The sequence below is a fragment of the Otolemur garnettii genome, unplaced genomic scaffold (genome assembly GCF_000181295.1).
Source record: "Otolemur garnettii isolate 467f Iridium unplaced genomic scaffold, OtoGar3 scaffold00149, whole genome shotgun sequence".
In the NCBI taxonomy this organism is placed as follows: Eukaryota; Metazoa; Chordata; class Mammalia; order Primates; family Galagidae; genus Otolemur; species Otolemur garnettii.
In genome coordinates this window covers 2,182,204-2,190,832 of record NW_003852544.1, presented here as the reverse complement: position 1 = coordinate 2,190,832, position 8,629 = coordinate 2,182,204, and positions in this window count along the sequence as shown.

The following is an 8,629-nucleotide window of genomic DNA, read 5'->3' as shown; positions in this document are numbered from 1 at the left end:
TTGGCTGTAGGTTTGCTGTAGATGGTCTCTACCAGTTTAAGAAATGTCCCTTCTATACCAATTTTCTTAAGTGTTCTGATCATGAAGGGATCCTGGATATTATCAAAAGCTTTTTTTTGCATCAATTGAGAGAACCATATGGTCTTTGTTTTTTAATTTATTTATGTGATGAATTATATTTATGGATTTATGTATGTTGAACCAGCCTCAGGACCCTGGCATAAAACCTACTTGGTCATGGTGTATAATTTGTTTGATGTGTTGCTGGATTCTGTTGGTTAGTATCTTGTTGAAAATTTTGGCATCAATATTCATTAGTGATATTGGTCTATAATTTTCTTTTCTTGTTGGGTCTTTTCCTGGTTTTGGGATCAAGGTGATGTTTGCTTCATAGAATGTGTTGGGTAGTATTTCTTCTTTTTCTATGTTTTGGAAGAGATTAAGTAATATAGGTACTAGTTCCTCTTTAAAGGTTTGGTAGAATTCTGACATGAAGCGATCTGGTCCCAGGCTTTTCTTTTAGGGAGATTTTGTATAGTTGATGCTATTTCGGCACTTGATATAGGGCTATTCAACATTTCCACTTCATTCTGGCTAAGTCTTGGAAGGTGGCATGCTTCCAAGTATTGGTTGATTTCCTTCAGAATTTCATATCTCTGAGAATAAGGTTTCTTGTAACATTCATTAAGGATTTTTCTAATTTCTGAGGGGTCTGTTGTTATTTCATCTTTACCATTTCTGATTGATGAAATTAGAGACTTTACTCTTTTTTTCTTGGTTAGGTTAGCCAAAGGTTTATCTATTTTATTGACCTTTTCAAAAAACCAACTTTTTGATTTATTGATCTGTTGTATTCAGATATATTGTTTTCAATTTCATTTAATTCTGGTCTAATTTTGGTTATTTCTTTTCTTCTGCTGGATTTCGGATTGGAGTATTCTTCCTTTTCCAGTTGATTGAGATGTCCCATTAGGTTGTTAACTTCCTCTTTTGCCATTTTTTTGTGGAAGGCTTGGAGTGCTATAAATTACCCTCTTAGGACTGCCTGTGCAGTATCCCAGAGATTCTGGTAACTTGTGTCTTCATTATCGTTTTGTTCCAAAAATTTGGTAATTTCCTTCTTGATCTCGTCTCTGACCCACATATTATTCAGCATAAGGTTTTTTAGCTTCCATGTTTTTGTATGAGTCTGCAGATTCCTTTTGTTACTGAGTTCAACTTTTATTCCATGATGTCTGAGAAAATGCATGAAATAATTTCTATACTTTTAAATTTACTGAGGTTAGACTTGTGACCTAATATGTGATCGATTTTGGAGTATGTTCTGTGAACTGATGAGAAAAATGTGTATTCAATTTTGTTAAGATGAAATATTCTGTAGATGTTCGTTAAATCCAAATGGTTAAGTTTAAATCTAAAATTTATTTGCTAAGCTTCTTGTTGGAGGATCTATCCAACACTGCCAAAGGAATATTGAAATCTCCGACTATGATAGAGCTGGGAGAAATCAAGTTGCTCATGCCTATGAGAGTGTCTCTTATAAATTGAGGCACATTCTGGTTGGGTGCATAAATATTGATAATTGAAATCTCATCATATAATTTTTACCCTTAACAAATATAAAGTGACATCCTTATCCTTGCTTCCTTATTGGTTTAAAGCCTATTGTGATAAAATAAAATTGCAACACCTGCTTTTTTCTGCTTTCCATTTGCCTGGAATGTAGATGACCATCCCTTCACCCTAAGTCTATATTTATCTTTTAAGGTAAGATGAGATTCTTGTATACAACAGATATCTGGCCTGAGTTTTTGTATCCAGTCAGCCAATCTGTGCCTCTTTAGAGGACAATTTAAGCCATTCACATTGATAAAAATTATTGATAAGCCTGGTAAAATTTTGGGTGTCAAGTTTTACGAAAGTCCAGTGGACATTTTTAATCGTTTCACCACTGTTGAAGTTGGAATTTGATCAAAAGTTTCTGAGTGAAACTTTTGTGGTGGAGGATTGCACTGGTCATTATGGAGGATAGGTCAGAGAATATCCTGGAGAGCTGGTTTAGTTATGGCAGATTTCTTCAACATGTGAATGTCATTAAAGTATTTAAGTTCTCCATCATAAATGAAATGCAGTTTAGCTGGATACAGGATACCGGGTTGAAAGTTATTTTTTTTTTAGAAGATTAAGAGTTGATGACCACCCTCTTCTAGCCTGAAAGGTTTCAGCAGAGAGATTTGCAGTCATTCTAATATTCTTCCACTTGTAGGTTATGGTTTCCTTACATCTGGTTGCTTTCAAAATTTTCTCTTTCATATTAACTTTAGTGAAGTTAATTATGATGTGCCTGGGGGATGTCTTATTCAGGTTGAGTCATGCTGTGGTTCTGAAACTGTCTGCCATCGGAATTTCAGAATCTCTTTGCATGTCTGGAAAGTTTCCTTTCATAATTTCATTAAGAGCCTCTGTGTTTTGTGAAGCAACTTTGTCACCTTCAGGGATTCCTATAAGGCAAATATTAGTTTTCTTCAAATTATCCCAGAGCTCTCTACGAGAATGATCTGTTTTTGCTCTTTATTTCTCTTCCTCTTTGAGCCCTTGGGTGCCTTCAAAAGCTTTGTCTTCAATGTCAGAAATCCTTTCTTCTGCTTGTTCCATTGTTACTGAGGGATTCTACTGTATTTCTCAGATGTTTGAGGGCTGCAAATTCTTGTCTCAATGTGTCAAAATCTTTGTTGATTTTGACTTTGAAATCGTTGAATTCTTGAGAGAACTTTTGAAATGCTTCTTGAATTTCTATTTCTAACTTTGCCTCTATTCTATTAATCTTATTTGCAATCCAAATTCTGAATTCGCTTTCTGACATCTCAGCCATCTGTTTATGAATGGGATCTTCAGTTGGGTCTGCCATATCCTTCCTTGAGGGGGTTGATCTACTCTGGTTATTCATGTTACCAGAGTTTTTCCGCTGATTCTTCCCCATGCTTATTTTACACCATTTTACTAGATGAGCAAAAAAGGAGAAGTTGGGCTGGGAGCTCCAAAAGTAGTGATTAACTAGCCCTTTTCCCAAAAGCTGGGACTGGTCTGTACTTTTTCCCCTAGAGCTTTGCCAAGGACCTGTACAGTGCTAAGGCCTGAGAAACAGGGGGCCTGCTTGGTGTGGTTGGGCTAAGTCATTCTGTCTTGTTTTCAGCTGGTCTCTGTCCTACCCTACAGAATTAGTTACTCTGGGTTGAAGTCTCAGCTGTGGAGAAATACCAGCAATTAAGTCACCCTTCCCCCCATGGGCAACAACTGGAAAATGAAAATCAAATCTTCCCACAACCACACACCCAGGGTACAACGTTGGATAGTCCTTGGGTGATTGGTCCAGTCCAAGAGATCCAAATCAATTGTCCCAGTCAGCACCTGGTCTCAAGTGAGGGCATTCAAAAGGTCTCTGGCAACTAGATAGCAAGGGTCTGCTGGCAGCTTGAGTATGACTCGTTCTGGTGTTCTGTGGAGTCAGAAGGACCCCCCCCCCAAGCAAATGAATTAGCCTGGTAACCCCACAGGGTTATGACCCAGTTCCCTGCAATGAGCAGATGCTCCAGGGATTTAATCCTGCCTGAGTCACAGAGAGATCTTATGTTTCCTTGGCCAGGCCTCCACACTCTACCACCATCCAGCACAGGAAGCCGAAGCTGGACAACCTCAGGTGGTTAATGGAAGCTGGGGCGGTTCACTCAGTTCCAGTCCTGCCCCTGATTGATGTTGCTGGCACTGATATTAGGGCAGAATTTGTGATTCTGTCCTGGTTATATTACCCTGCAGACCAGGCACTGTTTGAGTTCATAGAAATGGTGACTCAGCCCTGGTCTGTGCTGCTGCCCAGAGCTGGTGTTTCTGTTTCCCCTACAGTCTGTGTTTTGGTGGGTGCAGTTAGAGCTTGCACTCAGCTCAGAATTCCAGCTTTGGCCCACCTACCTTTGTCTGAGCTATGGTCCCCTGAGGGCTGGTGTTTCTTGGCTCACCAAAGCCATCCTGGGTGTATGCCATCTCTGCACATCTCTGCACATGTGACATGCATCTTCATTCTCTGTCCCACCACACTTCTCCCAGGCTGGTACTACCTCAGGCATACCCTTTGCTCATTGGGCCTGCGTTACTGTCCCAGATCTATTCCACCAGTGTCTGCCACCGGAGAAGATGCCTGGCTTTCTCTGGTTGCCCAGAGAGACAGGGAGTGTCCTTCCAAAATATCTCCAGGGTTGTGAGTCCTATTGTTCCTGCTGTTGCTGCTGCTGTTCTGTGTGGCGGGGGGCGGGGGGACACCACCTCTCCCTTTCCCATAGGGTTCCTTCAGTCCACCATTTTCTTCTTACCCATGTGCCACAGAATCAGCACAGACCTGAAACAAACACTGCCCCTGTCCACAGCTCTCATGAAAATGCCCAATAATCTTGACTCCATGGGGGACAGGTTTCCAGACCTCAGGGTGAGAGTGGAGGGGAGTGCTGGGAGTTCAGATTTGCAGGTTGAGAATGTATACAGTTTTATACAGTTTTATGCCTGGCAGGAGAGTGCCATGGCATCCTAGTAGGGGAAGGAGGTCTGGTTTTTAGAGAGTCTTTCCCATAGGATAAAGTGGGAACTCTGCTTGCTTGTTTGTAGAAAATATACAGCGAGCCATTCTCATGGGTGGGGGGGGGGAAACTCCTGTCCACTTCGTGATGGATTTTGTACATATTGTTTGTATCCTTGGGGTAGCAGCTCGCCTCAGCAGGGTTGATGTGCATTCTTCAACCTTCTCTCTTGGCTCAGCTCCAAACCATCAGCTTACTTCCTTAACTTCTCTCCTTTAACTCTCCTTCTGGATGGGAGCCTCTGTGGAAAGCTGGCTCCAGTCGGCCATCTTACCTCTGCCCCCAACTCAGAGAATTTATCAACCTCTGCCTTAGAAGTGTCGTGGCCTGAAAACTCACTGCAGGTAGTAAGCTGGGCCAAATACAGGGCTAATTTGTTTGTTTGTTTTTCATTTCTCAGAAGCAGAAACAAGCCCTTTCTTGCATGACATCCAGTGTCTAGACATCTGTTTCTTTATATGTTTGTTTTTGTTTTGCTGTTGTTGTTTTAGGTTGTAAGGTTGTAGTTCCCTTTACTTGGCCAAGAGTAATGCAGCAATATCCTCATATCCTTTCAGATTTACCCCTAGATAATTGCTATTTTTGATGCTGTTATAAGTGATATTGTGAAGTTCTATTTGGTTCTCAGGAAATCTACATAATTTGTTTGGACCCCTATACCTGACATATTCAAAGAAACATGGAACTTTATTGCTTTTTCATCAAATTTTGACCCTTAAATCCCTGTTCATTATTTTTATCTTTCATTATCAAATTCAGTGATTAATCAACTTGAGAGAAAAGATGGTAATTAGAGAAGATACCTGGGCAGGTTGAGGTAGGAGAACAGAGGTCTTCTCAAGGAGACCCCAAGGATACACCTGCAGGTTCCTCTCCATGGTGACTCAGCTCTTAGGAATTTATAGACTTAACTTCCTGGGACCTGGAATTTTCCACATCTGAAAAATCTTGTAGTTCTGTGGGGGCTGGAATAGCTTCTCCCTCTTCATTCAAACTGACCAATGAGAAAGGTACCTATGAGTTGGAACTTTTTGACTGGAGATAAAAAAGGAAAGAGCAAGCCAGTTGGGAGCATGACCAAATTCTTCTATGCCATTAGCTCTGCCAGCTGAAATAAATCCCTTTCTCTTATAAACATGATGTTTGGGTGCTCTTTCTTTCCATTGGGCCTCATCTTCCTGCAACATATTTAATTTCCCTGACCAGGAAGCAAGACTGCTGAGGAGAGACAGGCTCAGATGCACCTGGTAGTTGTTGCCAACCCTCTAGACACCAAGGGGGAGAGTGGGGAGGGAGAATGATCAGCCTGGGCAACATGGAGCACTGAGCTTGCCAGGGAGGCAGCTTGGCCTCCCTGTGTGGACACCTTGACTGGACAGAGAAAGGACTCCCTCGGCAGGTCTTCAAGGAGTGAAACAATGGGAGGAACTGGCATCTGCTCTGGCAGATGTCTAAGGCAAAATAGGATCAATTTGGGGTTTCCACTATTTGAATGTAAGAGGGTCTGATCAACCCCTAGGTGTTAGATCACCAGCAGGACTGGTGAGAGATATATGAGAGAGTGTGGGTGTGGTGTGACTGAGAGGTCTCACAGGGCCTAGGGGTGTGTGGGTTCACCTCCTATGGCTAAGTGGCAGTTTTATTAGGAAATTGAGGCTGCTCAGGTTAAGAAATGGGTTGGAATTGTATGCATGTGAGTGCTTGGAGACTGACTGAATCAGGTAAAAATAGGTGGGGGTTCCCACCTCTCCCCTGTGTAGGGTGAAACAATTGTGTGAGTGTCCCCTTCTTCCCTGCTGCAACTTTACTCCCTGGCTATTCTGAGAAAAAGTGGATGTTCCAGGTTTTCTGATTTCTATCTCAGACACAGGTCTAGTCCTTGGTAGCCATGTGAGACTTAGGGAGGAAATGAAAAGAATTCAGAAAGGGTGACTGAGTTGTGGTTTTGTTACCATAATTTATTTCTTCAGTGAGTTCTTGGTCTTGGGGATTTGAGAATTGAGCCCATGGGCCACATATCAGTGATAAAAAGGGATATTTTTGGATGGAGGGGCATGCAGAGGGAGTGAAAAGCACCAGAGAGAGGAGGCCCATGTTGGAGGTCTCCTGCATGGGTCCTTTGGCTAGGAGTAAATATTGGCCCTAAGAGAAATTTTGGCCAGGACTTGGTAGATGGAAAAGCATATTTACAAGCTGAATGAGTGTTATAACAAATAAGTGACTGCAGTTCTTCCCCTGGGTTTGTCCAGGGGAGGGGGTGTTGTTCTAGGGGAGGTATTAAGGTATGTGCTCCCTACTCAGGTTGGAACCACCCAAAACATTTCAGGCTGCTTTCTTCATAGTCTTGCTGGAGTTCAGAGTATGGCCTGCAGGGTGAAGCCTGTTTGTACCTGAAGATATAAGACTGATTTCTGAGCTCATCTGAGCCTGAAAAATGGAGGAAGATCCCTGAGTGGGAAAATCCTGTATCAATGTTATATTCCATAAAATGTGTCTCATTTGTTAAATGTAATAAGGTGGTTGTTTAAATTGTTTGGGAAACTGAGTCTTTGTCAAAGAATAAGATTCTTGCTTTTTAAATCTTCAAATTATCAGTTTAGCCAAGTGAATAATTAACTTCATAGTAAACTGTGATACTGTTTTGTGAAAAGTCAGTTTTTGAGAGTGGGAGAAATTAGACAGAAAGGAAAATGGTATTGTGTAAGGAAAGAATCTTGTGTGGTAAATTTTTTCCTAAAACAGGATGGTTATTTAAGAAAGTGATAGGTAGGGCAATCCAGAAGATTTAGAATGTTTGTAGATTTTCTGTGCAGGATTCAATAAAGTTCATAAGAGGAAATTTGTGAAGGAATTTGCATGTGATTCAGTCAACTATCCAGTATTGACTTTAGAATCTTTTGGCTTATAATCTTGTTCAAACAAATGTTTTAAGCCTTTGATATTTGACAAACCTTCCAAAATCAAAACACTGAATTTGGTCTTTTTGAAATATTAAGACCACAGAAAGTCTGAAAAAGACATATTAGGCTTATTTGGTATGTTAAAAATGTATAGTAAGCATTGTCAAATATGAAATGGTGGTTAATTTTGTGTGGATTATTTTTATATGTATGTTCCAATATTATAAAATATTGGTCTGTTATAGTGCATGTTGTCAGTAATAATTTTAATTCATCTCAGAAAGTATATTTTTGTAACTGGCTGAGTCCAAAGTTTGTACTTCAAAAGGAATATTAGGAAAGGCCAGTGAATTCTCTCAAATTCAAATTTCTGATGTCTTTTGAAATTAAATACCTTTGGGCTAAAAGCAAACTTCTAGAACTTTAATTAGAAAATTAACATCTCTATGAGTATTGCTAAACTAACTTCAAACAGAACATAAATCAGTTACATGGAACTGGACTGGTTGGTTATGGCTTTTTGTTTGAAACACTGGTGATTCTTTCTGTGTTCTGTTTTCCAGAAGTCAAGAAAACCATTTTCTGTCTTTTTAGCTGTTTGTAGCTTTTCATCAATGTATGTAGTTATAGGCAGTATTTGAAATATCTATTTTTTCTCTCTCCTTGATTTCCCTGGAATTTGAAAGCCATTTGTAAGTATTCTTCTTTTCTGACAATACAGTTATTTGCATAAGTTCAATAAGAATCTGTTTTGTTCTATAGGACATGATAAAGTCACTGGTTATTTTACCAAGCCTTTGACTGGAATAGCATTTTCAAAGGTGTCCAGACTACATTAAGGAATTAAGGTTGACTTTATAAGGTAAATTAAAAAGTCCTATAAAAAAATTGGCCAGATACCCATCAGTAACATTTCCTGATCTGTGGTAATGAAGGTTGCTTTTTGATGGGTCTGGGAACTGAAATGTGCTTGGGGACCTCAAGAGAAGAGGAATTTACCCAATGTATACAGGTATCTAATGGCACAGATGAAACCTGGGCTTGTGGAAGGCTTTCAAGTCTAACCTGAGATTCCTTATAAAAGGTTCCAGTAAAGCCAATTTT